Raw genomic sequence first — 7052 nt, forward strand, 5'->3', positions numbered from 1 at the left:
GCCAAGGGAACGAGTGTAAAGAGAAAAAAGAAGCGGGCCTAGGACTGAGCCCTGGGGAACTCCTGTGGCAAGGAGCCGAGGTGTCAATACCGTACCAGCCCAGGCAACCTGGAAGGAGCGACCAGAGAGGTAGGACTCAATCCAGTCCAGGGCTGTGCCACAGATCCCCGTTGCTGACAGGGAGGACAGGAGGATGGAGTGATACACAGTGTCGAAGGCAGCAGAGAGTCCATGTTATTATCTTTAAATATGAAATATAAAATGGCCTATTTCTAACATCATTTGAAAACAAAATCCTTTTTAATAATGTCACCCTTTTCAAAATTATATATTTAAAATGAAATGAGTTATGCTTTGTAGTCTTCAGTCTGTAACAGTACGTGTATGTGCATGTGTGCACATGTGAGTGCATATGTCAGCTGACAAGAGTGTGTTTTAGTGCATCTACCGAGACCCTGTCTGTTTTTCTATTCCATTATCTAGGCATTCTGAAAAAAAACTGCCAAAACTAGCAAATTCAATCAGAATTAAGTGTCACCAACCATCCTCAACCTAGGCAGCCATTACATAGCCAGCTATTTTGGCATGTGGGTTTGAACCTAGCCTGAATTTGAAGCATCACATTTGACTAAAGAAACTGTTTATTACTGCCATGGATTTTCCATACAAAATTGTGACTGCTAAACAAAAAAAACAGGTGAGATGAGAATTATTACTGTTGTACCTCAAAATCATTTTTTGTGTGCTTAAAACGCCTATTATTTACTATGGAGTCATCAAACTTCTCCTGTAAGCTCAAAGAGGAATATGAGTCTGGACAAAATTGATCATATTACCACAACTCATCCCTCGTGTCGCTGGTATTATAACTAACCCACTGTTTAACCCTTCCCCGGTCTCCACTATACATGCATGTCTAGCCAGTGCACAGTTCCGTTGTATTACAAAAGACGATCAAAAGACAGAACATGGCCTTCTAATATCAAAGGCTGTTAAAACCTGCATTTGCATACAAAGGGCCTCTTGCAGAAACAAAGTAGATCAACGGGCCTCTTTCTCGGCAACCGAGAAGCGTGTTTACCTTTCTTATTTATCGTTGAGATAAACTGTGTTCTCATTCACCAGTAAAGGAGCCAGGACAGCGCACAATTCTGCTTTTGTTTCTTGAGTGTGAAATCTCCCAACACAACAACAGATTTATACAGTTAAAAAGCATGTGCTTTGACGAAAATTCGAACAAGATAGCTACAGCAAGCTCTGTTGGAAATGTAAAAGTCAAGGATCAATGACCAATGAAAAATACAAATGTCGCATAGGCCTACAAACCACCGGCAAGTATTGAAGATGCTCCAAAATTGCAATTTAACATAATATTGGATTATATTCAGATTGAGGTCAATTGGTTTATTATTTCTGAAAATACATACAGTGGATCTGACATCTGCGCGTAACCTGATCCATTCTACGTTCTGGGTAAATAGTCATATATGATATTAATTAAGATTTAATTCATTTTCGAGTAATTTATGTAATTTTCGGGTAACTAAAGAAACTTCTTCAAGAGAGCGTTGCACAGCCATGTAGGATATTTATCCAGAGTGGGGTACAAAAACGAGCGCGAGCGCAAATTATATAACAATGTAGCTCATCAGACAAACGCGAAAAAATACAAATGCCTAATATTACAATTCATATTATTTTGCAAATAGCTCACAAGCAAAGGAAAGCAAAATAAGCGTACAAATGAACTAGCCTACTCAATTAATGATGATGATAATAATAATAATAATAATAATAATAATAATAATAATAATAATAATAATAATAATAATCAAAGTAGTAGTAGTATTAGTAGTACTTCCTTAAACAACGACCAAAAGATACGTCTGAATTTCTGAAAATCTGCACCGTGGACTGCTTGATCTGCGTGAGCTGCTTGATCTGCAAATCATGCACAGTTCCGTCGGCAGCAGCACGAGGATTGCAACATTCTAAGAGAAGTGGCAAGAATTGAGCAATTTACTTGTAAACCCCAGAGATAATAATCAGAATACACAAAATAGGCTTACTCAAGTCGCAATCTGATAAGGAAACAAAAAACGTAAACCTAGTTTTGACCCGTAAAACGCATTTCACATTTCAACAATTCAATATTGTTATGATCCAGTATTGTACAAAATTAACAAAAGAAAATCTGTAGTATACACAAGTATTTCGCTGAAGATAAAAACAAATTGTAACAAAGCGTCATTGAATAGGGGAAGCAGCACGCCGTAAAATGTCCAGTAAATGCTCCAATAGAGTCCATACCAGTGCAATTACCCTGTAAGAGTTGACTTTACTCTGAACATTTTCATCAGTGTACTTTTCAAAATGTTTCTGTGAGTCTTTACAAAGACAGATCTGTGAAAACTGGTATTCTTAAAATAGTTGTTTGTTGTATTACAGTATACACTCAGTGAGCACCTTATTAGGTATTTATTAGACTTATTTTTTCTTATTAGACTTCTACTGCTGTAGCCTATCCACTTTATGACTTATGATGAGTTGTGTGTTCAGAGATGCTTTTCTGCATACCACTGTTGTAAATTGTGGTTATTTGCGTTACTGTCATCTTCCGTCAGCTATGACAAGTCTAGCCATTCTCCTCTGATGTCTCTCATTAACAAGGTGTTTCTGTCCGCCGAACTGCTGCTTTCTGGATTTTTTGTTGTTTTTATGCACAATTCTTTGCAAACTCTAGAGGCTAGTTTGCGTGAAAATCCCAGATCAGCAGTTTCTGAGATATTCAAACCACACTGTCTGCCACCAACAAACATTTTTTTCCCATTCTGACGGTTGAGGTCAACATGACCTGAAACTCCTGACCTGTATCTACATGATTGCATGCAATTACACTGCTGCCACACAATTGTCGATAATCGCATGAATAAGTAGGTGTAACAAAGTAAAAATGTTCCTACTAAAGTGCGTGTGAGTGTATATCTTATACAGCGCAAATATGTGTTTCTTTGGTGTCTGTGAACATAAATCCCTGGCTAAAGTGATTTGGCTGACCCACAGACTCTAGCAATCAGGAGTGGGAAACAGCGGTGCAGCCTCACGCACGGTCTGAGTGATGTGCTCATCTCTGTAGACCTACTGTACAGCACCGCGTCTTTAGAACAAGGCGCCAGTTCAAATAAAAGAACTGCATCCACTTAACCAAGCCAACTATGGGGTGTGTGTAGCATCTTGACTTTGAACTTGATCTTAGCCAAAAGGGCAATAATGCAGAGAATACATTTTTACATTTACTGTTTGTTCATAGAAGTGTGAATAAGCAACTGCCATACAAACCAAAAATACATATTACAGTGAAAATGTGAATGTAGGAAAGTGCTACATAATTGGGTTAAATGTGGCAAAAGACAAAATGATGCAAAACACAAAAGTGAAGTTCTGAAATAGGCTTAGTCAAAAGCCTGACTTAAACCCAATAGACATTCTGTGGCATGCTGTGTTTGAAAACCGACCGATTTGCCTGAATTAAAGCAGTTCTGCAAAGAACATGGGCTAAAACACCTCCATAGCGATGAGAAAGACTGACATGAAATTATAGGCAATTACTTTTTCACAGGGGTGATTTGGGTGTTAACTGAGTAATTACTATTTAATTTTAAAAAGTTATTGAAACAAATGTATTTTGTCATTTACGCAGGTTCCCTGTCCCTGTCTAATATCACATTGCGTCTAAAGATCTGAAAAGATGCAGAGCAGGTGTCTGGGAAGCCCATTCCCTACAGATAATAAGATGCCCCTAAGGCCCCTAAAGTTTTGTTCCAAAAAATTGCCTTTTAATGTGCAGACAGCTCTATAGAGCTCTATAAGCTCTATAAATGACTAGGATACACTTTCTGTCTACAGCTGTAGTTGGTACTCCTAAGATATGACTGAGTCAATCAAATAATTAAGACCAGAAGTTGGCACAAAATCCCGAAACAGATCGGCCCTTGTTGTGCACCCCTGCCCAGGGGAAAAGGCTACGATAATCTTGAACCCGTTTTTGAGTTCACCATTTTAAATAACTGCCATCCATCACAAGAAAGAGCATGGTTTTGAGACACCACACTTTTGATCTTTGAGTCTCCATTCAAGTTTTGAGAGACCGCTACATAAAAAAAATATATATATATATATATATATATATATTTTTTTTTTTCCCCCCCCCAAGTAATTCAAGTGTCTATTTTCGTGTATGAAACAAATGAGACAACAGAGAACAACTTTTGGACAAGCATTTCGGATAGAAACCTATAATTCTAGTCTCAGATACATTTTCAATTAATTGTTTCTTTTGTGGTAGCATTACATTCATGCTCTTCTCCAGATAATGGTAGGTTGGGTGGACTGATCAGTGCGTGTGTGTGTGAATGAGGCCAGGTTTTCAAAGGCTTCACTCTCTGTAGACACAGAGACCACAGAGGATCTGGTGGCCAGCAACCTGTGATGCAGTGCATTGTTGTCTGAAATGAACATCCGTTGGCAGAAAGCGACTTCCCTTGAGGGCGTTGTTTTAGACAGCCACTGTGAAACAGGAGGTGTCAAAGGCTGGAGAGTCTATCCGTCTCTGAGTGTTAATCACCACGCACACCTGTGCACACAGCACACAACACACCATGCAGCACACAATAAATCATGCAGCATGCAGGATGCAGCACACACCATGCAGCACAAACCATGCAGCACACAATACATCATGCATCACGCAGCACACACCATGCAGCACACAGGACGCAGCATGCAGCACACACCATGCAGCACAAACCATGCAGCACACAGCACACACCATGCAGCACACAATACATCACGCATCACGTAGCATGCAGGATGCAGCACACAGGATGCAGCACACAGCACACACCATGCAGCGCACACCACGCAGCCCCCAGACGCAGCACCCAGGACGCAGCACACACCATGCAGCACACAGGACGCAGCACACAGGACGCAGCACACAGGACGCAGCACACACCATGCAGCACACAGGACGCAGCACACACCATGCAGCACACAGGATGCAGCACACACCATGCAGCACACAGGACGCAGCACACACCATGCAGCGCACAGGACGCAGCGCACAGGACGCAGCGCACAGGACGCAGCGCACAGGACGCAGGTGGGACGCGCGCTCAGAACCCTCAGCTGGAAGGGAAGACCACAGAGCTCCTCTCTCTGTGTGTGCTCCCCTCATCTCAAACTAAAAAAAGCTTATTAGAATCATAACATGACCGCCACATTAGCATAGACAACCAGGCCACTATAGTATGAATGTGCTACGCCTACACACATTCCACTACCAAAAGACTGCAATCACATCATGTAAAGTAGAAATACACTACAGTGTGTATCATTATCAGATTTATTCATACATTTATTTAGGTTTTATTACAAAATTGTTTTATTACTGATTCGTGATCTGTGTAAATAGCATTAAAAATATGAAATCTAGACAGGGCAATTTATCTACAATTTTATATCAAAGTAGGTATTAAACTAATAAAAACACTGTCATTTTTTAGAAAGTAACAGGCTCTGTGTAAAATAAATGTGCTGATTGTCATAAAACAGTCCCATGACATTTTCTGGAAGTAAATTCAAGACATCCTTACACAAAATGTTGTTATTAGAACAAAGAGCTCCCTCTTGTGGCCAGTGCACCCCACTGCTATTGGTGACTGCATCAGTTTAATGATAGTGCCCTTTCTGGTGTCATTTGATATTGCCCCTTTAGTGTATGCTTACAACTGGCCAAGACAATTTTTATGTGCAATTAAAAAACATTAAAATGGGCCAATCTAAAGCTTACACTAAAGCTGAAATTATATTTTATATTTTATATTTTATATTTATTTATATATTTATATTTTATTTAGCTGAAATTACATTAATGAGTAGGGACTAGACTAGACTAGTGGTCTGCAACCCTGGCCCTGGATACACACAAGCTCTGCTGGCTTTTGTTGCCACCATAAAATCAGAAAGAAAACATGCAGAGCCCCTGGCTCTCCTAGACCAGGGTTGGCTGTTCAGGACCTGGTGAAATTTGGTGAAATTCAATATCAACCTACAATTGCCATGCCATAATATTGCATTTTCAAAACAGGGCAGTGAAAAAAAACAAAAAAAACCTTATTATTACTGTAAGCTGATCTTCATAATTAGAATATTTTTTATCCTCAGCGAATCACAGGAATAATATACCTTCCCACACATCATTTATTTGTCAAGATCAAGGCACAGCACATCCCAGCTGGAAACCAGGCTGGAGTGGAGAGCTCTTTCAGAAGACTCTGTTCCATAGTTTCCAGTCACTGACGTGCGGTCTCCCTGAAAATGAAAAGCCTTTTAAATCACCAGTAGCCACTGTTTCAAAGTGTTTCAACAATGGCAGACCTAGCCAAGCTATCACAGGCCCTAAGTTCACTCACGGTGGAGACTCTTGTAGGGTGTGGCCTTGAAGTAGTCCTCTGGGGAGACAGTTTTCACTCCACCGAAATAGTCCAGGACCCACACCAGAGTGATGTTCATTTTAGCGAAAAACCAGTGGTGGTCCGGGGGCCAGTCTGCCATCTCTGGGTGGCGGCTAAACAGAGACTTCTTTGCCAGGTCTGCTTCTGTGCCATTTATCTGAACAACAGCAAAAAGAAGCCATGAACACCAGCACCACTGAACACTGACACCTTATCCACAGCAACAGTCCACCCGAACAGGAAAGAACCTGCACAACACCACAATAGACCAAACACGGACCATCCAATCGCAATGGACACCTGTACCACAACACTACAGACCATAGATACTGTGAACAAGAGCAAACCCCAAACTCAGGGGTGAGACGTGCCAAAGCATGCTTTTGATTAGCGCACATAGTATGTATGTGCAGAGACAGATTTCTCACAGGGATCCAAATAAACTTGTAAACATATTTTAGGCATTAATACAAGTTTCTGATGACCTACGGGTTTTACAATTGAGGGTGAGGGGGAATTTTGGATTTGTGGGCAGGG

The sequence above is a fragment of the Conger conger genome, chromosome 17 (assembly GCF_963514075.1).
Source record: "Conger conger chromosome 17, fConCon1.1, whole genome shotgun sequence".
Taxonomy (NCBI): Eukaryota; Metazoa; Chordata; class Actinopteri; order Anguilliformes; family Congridae; genus Conger; species Conger conger.